Here is a 14,424-nt window from a genome sequence, read left to right on the forward strand (position 1 = left end):
CCGGGACCCTGGCTGGCAGGAGCCGGCGGACTGAACCCCAGATTGGCAGCGGGCTGAGTGGCAGCGGGCTGAGCCGCTCAACCCACTGCCAGTCTGGGATCCCGGCCGCCAGCCCCGCTCAGCCCGCTGCCGGTCTGGGGTTCTGGCTGCCAGCCCCTTGCCAGCCAGGATCCCGGCCGCAGGCCCTGCTCAGCCTGCTGCCAGCCTAGGTGAACAGAACCCCAGGCTGGCAGTGGGCTGAGCGGGCCGGTGGCATAAGATCGGCATTTTAATTTAATTTTAAATGAAGCTTCTTAAACATTTTGAAAACCTTGTTTACTTTACATACGACAATAGTTTAGTTATATAATATATAGACTTATAGAGCGAGACCTTCTAAAAAATGTTAAAATGTATTACTGGCACGTGAAACCTTAAATTAAAGTGAATAAATGAAGACTCGGCACACCACTTCTGAAAGGCTGCCTACCCCGATTTAGATATTGGGGCCAAATACTGTGCTGCTGTAAAATGGAGTTGTACCCATTCACACCAGCTGAGAATTTAACCAGTAGCCATTCATTTTCCATTGAATTTTTGATTTGACTTATGGATTTGGGAAAAAGCAGGATTGGATTCCATATGTTAAAATATGTTAACTTTCAAACCCAATTGGTTTCAGAGGTGGATTGTCAGCCCAGGCAAGTGAGGCACAGCCTAATCAAGAAGTCTTAAAAGCTAAAAAATACATTTTGCATATTCATTTTTTCCCCTTTATCTGATAAATACATATAGATTTTAGGGCAAATGCTGATTTGATTTAAATATCACAGCTCACTCTTGCCATTGTAAAATGCAACAAGAGAAAGTTGAGGTTTGAATCTTGGTGCCTCATGGAGCTGCCTTGTTACCACAGCAACCCAGCACGCTGAGAAGCTCTTTGTAATGGTGCTGCTGTGGTATTTACTGCTTGGTGAGGCCACGGCAGAATTGTAGCAGTTAAGCCTAGTCTGCAGGTGGTTTGCAGAGGATGAGATGAGGCCTGTGCCCCCCCCCCCAACCTCCTTCCCACGGCGCAGGCCCTGTGCATCCATGAGGAGCTCCCAGCTCTGCCTGCTGTTTCTTTACTATAAAGTAAGCTTTTAATATCTATTACATTATATACTGGAAGAGGGTGGAAATAACTATTTTGTGATTTGTGCATGACTTGTCAAAAAAGTCAACAGCTGCCACAGTTAAGTTTATATATTTGTTTTATTATCGCACAGTACTGTATTACATCTTCAATCCGTCATGATTATATATCAAATCTGCCACTTTCTAAAACAATATGCCCTGCAAAATGCAGATGATTAAAAAAAAAGATAAAGCAGAATATGAATAACTTCATTTCCTGAGTTGTCCACATGAACTCTGATAGAAAGGTTTATACTGAGGATCTGATTATTAAATGCGGCCTCCCAATACATCACAATTGTGTAGTTACAACTGATGATAGTTATACATATAACTAGTCCACTTGCTTTTATGGGTATACTTTGGAAACGATATGTTTAAACGGCATCATTTGCACTCATAAATATTTGTACCCACAAAAAATGTGAATGCAAAATTAGAAGCTGGACTCAGGCTTCTGTCAAAATCAGGCTAATAACAATAATACCTAGATCTTAAATTGTTCTTTTAATCTGTAGACCTCAATGCACTTCATAAAAGCAGCAAATACACAGATGGAGAAACTAAGGAAAAGAGAGATTCCGTGACTTTCCTATTGTTACAGCAGGAATAGAACTCCTGAATTCCTATCCAGTATGCTACTTATTGGGCCATATACCCTGCTACAGAATGGAGAAGGACAAAGGGAAAATGTACTAAAAATTATGTAACCTGAAAGCTGTGCAATAAATTGACAAATGCAAGCAAATTAAAGCTCAGATAATTAATAGATAATGGATTATAGGCCTTTTCTACGGTTACTCTGTCAAATCCAGTCCAGTTTGGGAATAAATTAAGTTGGCACCATTTGATGGCTATTCATTATACGGCATAAGTTTGTGAGATCTCAGTCCAGTTCCTAATGGATCAGTGCCCACATTAGGGAAAGTAAACACCTTTGTAATTGGCACCCTTTGTGGTTGGCTCTGCAGAGATTTTAGCAGCAGCACTGTGGATTGATAGGGGGAGCTGAGAAGCAGTGTCGCCAGAATGAAGAAGATTTGGAGTAAAAAGCACATGGACAAGGGTTTTTGGCAGTAGAAACAGTAAGGAAATATGGATTTTTTGGTGAAGTCAGAATGAAGCAGTTTGTCTTAGCAAGAGCTTGGATAAGCAGAGGGAAGCAAAGAGAACAGTCAAAGATTACACTAAGATTATGGTCCCAGGAGACAGGAAGAATAGTGAAGCTGTAAATGGAGACAGAGAAGGGAGGCGGAGGGGAGGGGCTGAGAAGTAAGATAAGAAATGGTTTATGTTTACTAGGAGTCTAAGTGTCACCACACTTTTTTTTTTCCTTTTCAGTTTTAACAAGTGTTCTGAAACACGAAAACATGGATAATATCAGGAAGGTAAGACCTTCCTGTGGGACCACTGACACTTTAGGATTATTTTTTTATACCTACCAACTTTGACAGGTGTTCTTTTAGGCTGATGCTCTGCTCTTAGCCCTTCCAATTTGTGCCTTAATAATTCGAGGGTCTCAGAGCAATGGAATGCTGTGATGCAGAAACAAACCAATGAATTAAGGAGAGAGTCATTTTAACTTTAAAATTAAGGCTGTGACTCAAACTTACATAAAACAAAGGAAAACAAAGATGTGCATGTTTGAATAGGGACTGTGTTTGTGTGGAAGGTAGATTCATATGTACATATACACACACTGAATGTTCCTTTATGTACATATACATTAACGTAATTATCCGCAGATATATGCAGGAGGATAAAGCTCAGACATTTTCTTTATGAGTCCACTGATCATCTGTATTTCTGTAACTCCACAACTTAATCCTGTACTCTGTTTCCCCTGTCCAAAGAGAAGTTTTCATTGCAGAATGACTTTGTGGGAGAAATCTGCTCTTTGTTAGCTGATGCTGTCTTTACTGTCCAGATATATTAGCACTCTCTTACCAGTTAGTCATAATGTGTGGTGAAGTGCACTATACACTGCTAAACTAAATTATTTTTTCCATTACATTATTATAGTTTATTTCACATAGAGGCAGAATGCAATAGAAGCCAAAGCTCCATGCTCCAGATCACTATATTGTTCAGTTTTACAAACATCCAATATTTCTTTTTCCCCCGCCCTCTAAAAAATAAATGGCATAAGCAATGGATAGAGTATCCATTTTTCCCACAGTGAGACATCAGTCCTGTGGTGGTGTGTATTATCAGAGCCACATAGTGACTGAAAGTCTACTATCCACTGATTTATGCTACTGAGCAGTTGAAGAAAAACAAAAGTCAACTTTTAAATTATACCATGTAGAAATCAATTCCTGAGTAGATAATAACAAGAGAACGATAGGAGACATAACATTGTCTGATTGTTTGAAAGCTAAGTTGCCTTTGTAGTCATAGTTGGAAATATTGGATTTTTACACCAGGCACAATATCCACTACGACTCTTTATGTGAAGTTTCAGCATTATCAGTAGAGAAGATCATGAAGAAAATAATTGGTGAAACTTCACATAAAGAGTAGTAGTGAACATTCCCTTAAGTGAGTCCAAGAAGATCACAGAACATTGAGAATTCTTATCTATTGGAGGCCTTATCCCAAGATCATCCTCATGGTTGTTTAAATAAAGGAGGATAATCTGTCCAAAGTTCAGTTTCTTGCTACAAAGAAAGCTGGTCCTAAGTCTCTTTTGAAAGAGACTTACTCCACTATGACTGAATGAACTGTGTTGGAACCATGCAATACGCTGCATAACTGGCAAGAAAAATGTAAGACAGGAAACAGACCTATAGCCCCCAAAAGGGTCAACAAAGTCATCAGCACAAAAACTGCCTTCATCATTTGTTATGTATACGCCTCCTGCCCACAAAGGACTTTATTTCAAACTTCAAAAAGCTCATTCATGGAAATGATCCCTTCAAAATTGTTTTTGACCATGCTCCTGTGTTCATTGAAACTTCCATGTTCATTCAAGCATGACAGGTCTATGGCAGAAATAGGTTTTACTTTTTTTTTTATGACTCAATCTGGCCTTATCTCTATTTAGTTTACCAGACAGTCTTGAGTGACTGGAGTAAGGCTCTGCTGAAGAAAGTTAGAAAGAAATATATACTTGTTCAACAATATATAGTCAAAGAACCATATAAATGTCACAGGAGTGAGTCAGGGGTGTATTACTAGGGTCTATTTACTTTAAACAAAATAATCCCACTATGGGTCATCTGAAGATCACCAGTTCTAATCTGGTCAAGGTCAACAGTGAAAATTATTAGCACGCAACATCATCAAGTAATGGCTGCTTAATCGTCCTGGTGAAATGAGTTGGTGGTCTCTACCCAGTTCCCAACGGACATGTATTTGGGGTTGGGAAGGAATTTTCCTTCAGGGCAGATTGGAAGAGACCCTGGAGGTTTTTCACGTTCCTCTGTAGCATGGGGCATGGGTCACTTGCTGGAGGATTCTCTGCTCCTTGAAGTCTTTAAACCATGATTTGAGGACTTCAATAGCTCAGACATAGGTGAGAGGTTTTTTTGCAGGAGTGGGTGGGTGAGATTCTGTGGCCTGCGTTGTGCAGGAGGTTGGACTAGATGATCATAATGGTCCCTTCTGACCTTAGTATCTATGAATCTATGAACTTGCACCTTGTTGGCCATCTCATTAACAGGGCCAAGAACTGACTGATCACAGAGGCTGACCTACCTTCTCTTCTCCTAAATGTGATCTTTCCAGGTCAGGTTTAAATTATACTTGCTAGACATGTGGGGAAGTAAGCATTGCAATTTGCCTGCATGGAAACCTTCTCTATGGAGAGAAGACTGCTGTCTACAGGGCTGGCCAGCACCTTTTAGAAGCACAACATACATGGAGTTTTATTACAAGCTAGGAGCTTCAGTCTTTACATGTTTGCTGACAAGGGACCCAACTCTGCTCTTGAATGTCTGGATGCAGTGCCTGTTATCTTCAGTTCAGTGGGAGCTGCACATATATACACCTGAAGGAAGAATGTGCCGTAACATCTGGAGTAGTGTCAGGCAGATTTCCTCCTCAGTCTATTCATTTCTTTGTAGTACATCATTAGAAAACACATTTCCATTTTCTGGAATGGACTTTGTTTTGGTATGTACATTCCAGTCACACCTCTGACTGTCAAATAGAGGCACAAAGTTAAGGATTACTCTAAAATTAAGTGTCCTTTATATATATCAAAAGGATGGACTATTTAAGATAATTGGCAAAAGACATGGCCATGTCAAACATGTTAGTATGTTTAGCTACTTAGTTTAAGAGTGAACAGTTTCTCTGTGATGTAAATTGCTGTTTATGAAAACATGTCAGCTACAACTTCAGAAATCTTTGCTTGGCAAAGGTCCCAATGCAATCTATATACACTTCGATAAAATGGAAATGTATTGTAAAATAAAAAATAGGTTTTTCTCACAAAAAAGTTTATTTAACTGTAAACTGAGGGACTATTAATATCTTGATGACTCTACACAAGCATGGTACATTTTATTTTCATTGCAAAAGGTATACTACAGTTAATTTTCCTGGGAATATACAATGGTACTATATAATATGTCCCCGCTATCTGGACACAAAGCCGTGGGGTAGGCTAGGAGGTAAGCTTGTACATTAATTTTTAAGTATTTCTTTATGCTTTTTTCATTGCAAAAATCTTTGGTGAGTTCTTATTTTCTTGTGTATGGGAGTGTAACAGCAGGCAGTGTCCACTAAAGGATGCAGTGTAACCTAGTCTGTAGGGGCACTGAACTAGGCCTTGGGTTAAATTCCTGGCTCGGTGGCTGCTTTACTGTGTGACCTTGGGGAAGTCACTTCCTTCCCTGTGCTTCAGTTTCCCCATCTGTAAAATGGTGATGATAATAATACTAACTTCCTTTGTAAAGTGTTTTGAGATCTATCGATAAAACGTACTATAGAAGAGCTCATTCAAAAGCCACATACCACTCTGTAACACTGATAGATTAATACTTCTCCTGGATAGTAGGAAACAAATTATAAAAGGAAGGGTAAACACCTTTAAATCCCTCCTGGCCAGAGGAAAAACCCTTTCACCTGTAAAGGGTTAAGAAGCTAGGATAACCTCGCTGGCACCTGACCAAAATGACCAATGAGGAGACAAGATACTTTCAAAGCTGGAGGCGGGGGAGAGAAACAAAGGTTCTCTTGGTCTGTGTGTTGCCTTTGCCGGGACCAGAGCAGGAATGCAGGTCAGAACTCCTGTAAAGGGTTAATAAGCAATCTAGTTAGATATGCGTTAGATTCTGTTTTGTTTAAATGGCTGATAAAATAAGCTGTGCTGAATGGAATGTATATTCCTGTTTTTGTGTCTTTTTGTAACTTAAGGTTTTGTCTAGAGGGATTCTCTATGTTTTGAATCTGATTACCTTGTAGGGTATTTACCATCCTGATTTTAGAGAGGTGATCCTTTTACTTTTTCTTCAATTAAAATTCTTCTTTTAAGAACCTGATTGCTTTTTCATTGTTCTTAAGATGCAAGGGTTTGGGTCTGTATTCACCTATGCCAATTGGTGAGCATTTTTATCAAGCCTTCCCCAGGAAAGCAGGTGTAAGGTTTGGGAGGATTTTGGGGGGAAAGACGTTTCCAAGCAGGCTCTTTCCCTGTTATATATTTGTCAGACGCTTGGTGGTGGCAGCAATAAAGTCCAGGGGCAAAAGGTAAAATAGTTTGTACCTTGGGGAAGTTTTAACCTAAGCTGGTAAAAATAAGCTTAGGGGGTTTTTCATCTGTACCCTAGAGTTCAGAGTGGGGAAGGAACCTTGACAAAAGTGTTTTGAGATATATGCATAAAACATACTATAGAAGAGCTCATTCAAAAGCCACATACCACTCTGTAACACTGATAAATTAATACTTCTCCTGGATAGTAGGAAACAAATTAATATTCAAAAAATTAAACAACAGAGAGAAAAAACAAAACATGCTCCCCAAGTCATATGCAACATGCAGATAAACTCCTTAATATTGAAGTGTATAAAGAAAGCAAAAATTCATGTCTCACTCACTGCTTTGAAACTGATGAAAAGTTATAAACACTGTAAACAGGGTCTGAATGAGCTCTCCCCTGACATGTAGTGATGACCTGGGAGAGAAGACTCCAGGAACTGACCTTGTTTGCATAGACACACCCACTGTGCCTAGGTGAGTAGCACGATGGAAATGCTTTGCCCAAATGATGACTTTTGGCTGGTGTTGGATCACAAGTTAATTTTTTATTTGGGGGTGGAGGGGTCAGAAGTAATAAAATGTGGTTACTCTTGTTGTATGAATAAAGAGCAGAGAACTGTGCTTGGCATGCCCTGATTGAGGGACTCATCCTCAACTGAACTGCTCTTGCTAGGCAGGGGGAAGGGGTGCCAAAGACCAGTGGAGATGAGAGAAGGTAAGGATAAGTGTTTGTACCTGATGGTATGGGCTCTGCCTAAGGGTCCTAGACACGATTTGACTCGCCACTGTGTAATGACAGAGCTGATTAAGACTCAACTGAGAGTCTTTTCTTGTGGATCAAGAGAGCTGAAATCACTGAAAACCAGATCTAAGCATTAGACCTGCTGTAGGACAGTGTTTCTGGTGAAAGAGACTTCCCAGCCTCCACCAGCAGTGAGGCTTCCCCACTAACAGCTGAACTCACTGAAAGCCATGTCAAATGGTCAGACTTCAAGACATCCCAGAGATTGTGGTGGAGCAAGTTGCTAACCAGTGGGGCCACCAACCGACAGCAGAGGAGCTGAGGGTGGAGCGAGTGAGAAGGGAGCTGGTGGCATGGTAAGCAGCCCACAGAAAGCAAGTGGGTGGTGTAGCAGCCAATGGTGGAGTAAGTAGACAGTGAAGTGGCCAGCAGAGGGAGCAAGCTAGCAGCAGCTGGCGGATGGAGAGGCCGGCTGACCGAGCGGCCACTGGCAGAGCAGCCAGCGAGCGAGTGCCTGATTGCCAGACTGATCAAAGTGCCTTCCCCCTCTCCCCAGGGTGGGATGTGAACTCACACAAATGCACCTCTGAACACTGGGTCTTCACTGACCAAGGACAACTGTGAGTGGAGTGTGGTGTAGGGAGAAGGGAGGGGCACATTAAAGGAACTTTAGTTTGTTGGATTTTTTCACCGCAAAGTGAGAACCTGAGGCAAAGGACACTGCCCAATATACTGTGGGATGGGTGTTTTGCTCATGGTCTTATGCTTATGAATTATGCTTGTGGCTTATGCTTATGAATCATGCTTGCGGCATTTTTCCAAGTTAATGCTGGGTTACTTTCCTCTTTTTATTAAAAGTTTATTTTCTACACACAGACTTAGTGCTTGCAAGAGGGGAAGTATTGCCTCTTAGAGGTGCCCAGGGGGTGGTGTGTAATTTTCCCAGGTTACTAAGTGAGGGCTCAAGCCGGTTCTGTGTTTTATTGTTAAAAAGGAACCGCTAGCTATTGAACCCATCTGGCAGAAGGGTTACAACACAAAGGTCCCTACCGCTTAGGAAGTGAGGAAAATTCCAAAAACAGAATTGACAAACATCAACAAACCACAGTTGTGTAATAAATCTGTAACACTTAAGTTTACTTAACCAATCGTCCCTGTTGTTGTGCTGACTTTACTCAACATGACTTCAACCAAAATTTTGTCTCTAGTATGCAAGGCTAGGGCACCAAATGGCATCAACTGGACAGTAGCACCCACAACAAAAGATGACTGTTGGACTAGGAAAATAAAACAGACAATGAATGTGAAAGATATTTTTTACAATTGTTGGGAGTTAGATTTTTGTTAGATTCCCAACTCCCAGCCCCATTTAAAGGAAGAATTTTATCAGCTTTATATCAGGGTTAATATGACAAGTGCAATTCTTTCAATATATCTTTTGCAGCAGAAACCAAAATTATTTTACACTACATTACAGAATGCTGAAGATTTCATAGAATCATAGACTGTTGGGGTTAGAAGGGACCTCAGGAGGTCATCTAGTCCAACCCCCTGCTCAAAGCAGGACCAATCCTGAATTTAACTTCTTTGAAGTGCTCACTTGATCTGTTCTGTAGTAAAATGTTTATTATTACTTTTGTAACGTTCTGTATTTACTTCTGTGCTTTCTAAAGCCATGGGTAAGTTATGGAGGTCTGGTTCATCATTTTTACTCAAAACCAGAAGAGCTGTCATGTGGCTTGATATTATCATATGTTGGGGATGAGGGGAAGGGGATGAGACTTGCCAATGGATTTTTTTTTTTATTTCTTTCTTTCCACACCTTTCCATTAGGGATGTAAAATGTTAACCAGCATTAACCGTTAACCCTTGGCCATGCCACGCCACCTGGACCCAATCCCTGTCCGAGCCGTCCAGATCGTGGCCCCGGCTGCACCCTGGCCCCCGGCCAAGGCTAGACCTTGGACCAAGTTGCACCATCCACACCCTGGCCCCCAGCCCCACACTACCGGCCGGCCAACTGGCCGCAACCCCTGTCTTGCCAGCCAGAGCAACCCCAGTCCCTTTCCCTTTAATCAGTTAACCGTTTAAATAATAGAATTTTAATAGTTTAAATGGTTAACTTTGTAAACGATATTTACATCCCTAGTTTCCATGGCAATCCCCTGTTATAAGCAATCAATACATTTGCCAGTCATTGTAACAGAAACAAATGTCTTCGTACCAGGGAGACCACTTACTTCATGACAACAGTTATGCTAATGTCCCAAGACTAGAGCCTCATGTTGTCATAAAAGTGAGAATGTAGATATTCAGCATTATCAGAGGGAGAGTATTTTCTTGGGGGCTTTCTGGATTTCTAAGTGAATTTCTAGTCTTGGGCAGTTCATGTAAATCTCTGAAGATACATGTGAAAAAACAGAATAATGTGGCTCTGGTTCCTTTTGAAATGTATAGCAAAACTAACTGCCCTGCTCTCCTGCCCGACATTCTAAGTGGCTTAATTCAGAGAAGCTACTTAACCTGACTCACTCTCTATCTGAACTCTGTGAGAAGTTTATGTCTCAATTTAAGAAAAAGGTTAAGATGAGGAGCCAGAAGCCCTTTAACAATGCCCCCAATACCAACATGTCCCTAATGACGAACACAGTCCAGTTTTTAACTTCAAAGTATGTTTGTCAATTTCTCCGATTTTTACTCTCCAGCAAGCAAGGGTAAGCCACGTATCATTCAAAGCATAACAGACCTAATCCCTGGGCCACATATATGTTTCTAAACAATTATGTCATGCTACTGTTTCTTACTCAGCACACAAAACGAAATATTTCTCTTTTTTTCTTAAGCAGGAATTACATTGAAGATATCGGACAAAACCTATAGCATGTCACAGAAAGCAGAAGCAAAGGCATGAAGTTGCCTGTGGAGCAAACAACAGGTCTAAATGGAGCACAATAGGAGGGGTTGACGTTACAAACTGGATAACATCCATGTGCACTGGTTGCAAACGGAGAGGGAGTGAGGAGATTCTAAGGATAATAACTTAAAATCCCTTCAAACTCTTCATCTAGTGTCTTCGAAGACCAAAGGTTAAAAGTAAGTTTGACACCTTGTTCTATTGCCTGCACTTACCCTCAGGTAATAAAAGTACCAATGAAATATAATAATGGGTCCCTGTGCTCCATGCCACTCTATAATTTCTATTATATACCTCAGGAAGATCAAACATACTCTTAGGGGGAATTTTAATTCACTAAAATATTTTTTTAAAATTGCAGCAGCTGTATACCCTCGCTCTCTTTTTCTCGCTTTCTCTCACATAATTGTTCTTCAATTATCTTTAATGGTTTATCAAATGTCTGTGACATTCAAATTTTCAGTAACATCTCACTTGATAAACTCCTATACATATATGTGAATATATTTATACTACTATTTGACATACCCTTTTACCTTTACTCTAAGCTCTGTCCCATACATATATTAAAACACTATCTTGTATTATAGCAGATAAAAGACCTTATCTTGTAAACACCCTGGGCCTGAGTCTCCCCTGCCTTGCTCCTGGTGGAGTCATTTACCCCTGTGCAAACTATGCAAAACGCTATGCTAGTCTGATTTGGGAGCATTTTACACCCACTTTGGACAGGTTTAAATGAGTACACCAAGAGCAAGAATCAGTCCCACTGAGCAAACATTACCTTCCTCACCCCATTGCTGGGAGGTGATCCAAGAAGCTATTACTTGAAGGATTAGACTGTTGAATATTGACTTAGATGGAGTTATGACAATTTACAAGAGCTGAAAATTTGCCCATTAAGAGCACTCCAAGAACAACTGACAGGAAGAATGTTCATTCTCCTTTCAAGATGCCCATATAAGGACTCCTGTTCGTGTTAGTGAGAGATAATAATATATCATACTTCTATAGTTAAAAAGTTTTAAAAATGCTTTGCAAATATTAAAGAGTTAAGCCTCACAACACCTATAGGAGGTAGGTATTATTATCCCACATTTAAACATGGGAAATGGAGGCACAAGAGACTTATTAATTTGCCCAAAGTCATACCCTGAGGCCCCATTTCATGAAAGCATCCCTGAAATCAATGAGATTTAACTATGTGCTTAAGTGCTTGTTTGAGCCTTGGATGAATGAGTGAGAGTGACAGAAATAAAACCTAAATGGCTGCCAGTCTCATGTTCTAGTCACTGTAGGAATGAGGGAAAACATTCTAGAAAAAGAGAGAAAACACTTAATGTCTGCATATTCTAAGCAAGAATATTGCTCAGCAGATATCCCAGTGATTTTATCCGAGGCTGGATAAAATTTGACTTACAAAAGTAAGTAACTACTCTGGCTTCTCTTTGGTTTGGAGAAATAGTTATTAAAATTGCCTCTAGAGTCTTCTCTCACTGCTCTAGTTCCGTTGCCTATTCTTCCTTTTCTCTTTTTATCGTTGTAAAAGCCGCTAACATCCGCTGCTTCTTTGTGCATTTCTCTTTTTGCTTGGTTGCCTACAAATTGCTCTAAGCTCTTCATTCCCTCTGAACCTGTTTAGCTGGAGCAGAACAGCTGTACTTCAGGCTGTTCATACAGCACCTCTGGAAAAATTTCTTGGCGCACTATGATGCTAACAAGCGACATAGTCAAAAGTTGTTTTATCTTTTGAGGATATGTGTGTGGGGAGCTTTTTTTTTTTTACTTTAAACTGAAAGCACTTAAGCGAGAATACACTTGGGAAAGAAAAACAATCATTCAAAAAATGGGTACATTTCTCCAGAGTGTAAGAAGGCTAAAGAGCTCAGTCCCTGATTTAAGCCCTCCACTGTGTCAGAGTATGTCTAACTATGTCTCCTGGAGTGGAAAAATACTGCATGTCAGCACAAGAAGGCCCGATTGGTATAAAATAAATGTTTTTTTTTCAGTTCCTCCAGGAGCCTCCTGTCCTGACCCTCCCGAAAAATTAATCCTCAAGCAAAGTTCATCTCTGCTTAACAGACCCACATTCTTCCACTTCTCTGTAGGCTCTGGTTGAAGGTGAAGTCCATGAAAATTATCTCCCTTTTCATAAAACATGCCAGTATGTTATTTAGTTCTACTGATTTTTGGTTTAATAGCAAAGAGAACAAAGCAAGAGACATGAACAAGGTCAATGATCGGGCACACAGCAGATACCTGTAACCAGACTTGACATCAGCTCCTGGCTTTATCTGCAGTTCCCTGAAGGGATACCTTTAGCTGACAAAATTTGATCCAGTGCTTAAAGTAGTCTGAAGACCATAATCTGGGAGCAGCATCTTTGGCAACAGAGTGTTTAAAGTGCACCCCTCAGTGACCCAGCTCATTTTTAAATTTTTTTTATTTTATTTTTGCTTGGTCTGTGAGCTCCCCTCACTTTAAGCATTGCTGGTATTCTACTGAATTCAAAGTGTTTTGGATCTGGCCCTAAGACCTTGTATACACTGGGACAAGTGTCTCAATTTATTCCACTGGAGACCTGCTACTGGCATAGATGTACCAGTGCAAATCCCTAATGTAAACAAGGTAAGTAGTCATTTGTAGCAATGTTGTTTATCCCTGGGGTTTACCTTGTCTACATTAAGGGTTTGCACAGGTACAGCAACACTGCTCATTTCCCATCCAAAGCTGGAATGGGGGCAAATCCCCAGTATGGATGGAGTTAGGGGAGATGTGCTCACTTATGCCAGGGCCAACTTTGTAGACTTTAGAGACCGCAATCTGAAGGTGATCTAATCACTTTGTGGAAGAAGAATTATGCAATTCAGGTATTTTGATAATCACATAAGACTTTTTAGCTAACTCACTACATTGTGCAACATTTATTGTTGTCTTATCTGTTTTGGGAGGATTAGCAGACTGGAAAGCACAGTTACTCTAGCTCTGATGTCATTCAGCACATAAGAGAGCAAGTTACAATCTGAAAGTCAAATAAAATCCCAGAGCCTACCCATTGATAAAGACCAACTAATAACTGCGGGATAGCTCATTAACTTCCAAAGTGTGCAAACTATAGTTCTTAAGAGGTTGAAATTCTCTCAAAAGTCTGGCTTTCTATAGAAGCTGCAAACCTGACATGAGATTTAATGAGTCTCCTGTATCAACATGGAATGAAAGAAACAGTCTCTTCTCTAATTCAGCTGTCCCTTTACCTCTGTAAATGCAGTGATAAAAGAGCTAAAATTGGAACTTCTTTTTTAGTGCTGTCTTCTGCTTAAGTAATACATGTTAGCAGAAAATGCACATGGCTCTTCAATAGTTAAAAAGGAAGTTTTCATACAGCAAACAGTCAATTAAATTTGTTCTAGAATCCATTTTTATTACTATTTTTCTCCAAGAAAAAGGAAATCAATGATAGAGAGGATTTCTCCAGTACTAATCATAGTAACATATATTAGAATTTGCTCCAATATTCCAAGTGTTGAAGTCTATTTCACTGGTTTCTAACCACTGACAATAATGTGTCCTTAAGATGATAGTACTTATCGCGTGCTGTCCAATCTCTACCAAAATCAGTGCATGCAGTGAAGATTGATTTAGTTCTCACACAGGGCAGATTGTAAAGTTATAATGTAGCTCAGAGTAAGGAGCATCATTTGTTAATTATTATTAATTACTATTATGTATTTGCATTACCATAGCACCTAGGAACCCATATAGCTGCACTACCACACAAACAATCCAAAGAATAAATTGTGACTCAATCACAATTTCTCTCCAGCTACCCCTTAATCTGTGGAGATAGGACTGTGTGTGGAGGAGAGATAAACGACTTTGTTCCTCCCTGATCTTGGCCATATACTA

The 14,424-nt window shown here is 40.2% G+C and overlaps 1 protein-coding gene and 1 long non-coding RNA gene across 6 annotated transcripts in view; one reads left to right on the plus strand and one right to left on the minus strand.

The window, feature by feature from the left end:
• Nucleotides 1-14,424, minus strand: part of PCDH9 (protocadherin 9) — an 870,287-nt gene that overhangs the window by 733,127 nt on the left and 122,736 nt on the right. The gene's annotated exons all lie outside the window — the stretch shown is intronic.
• On the plus strand, nt 1,027-10,464 carry LOC141982218 (uncharacterized). Its single transcript, XR_012637987.1, has 3 exons — nt 1,027-1,113; nt 2,497-2,543; nt 10,448-10,464. It is a non-coding gene; the product is annotated as an uncharacterized LOC141982218 (long non-coding RNA).

This window comes from Natator depressus, chromosome 1 (genome assembly GCF_965152275.1).
Source record: "Natator depressus isolate rNatDep1 chromosome 1, rNatDep2.hap1, whole genome shotgun sequence".
Taxonomy (NCBI): Eukaryota; Metazoa; Chordata; order Testudines; family Cheloniidae; genus Natator; species Natator depressus.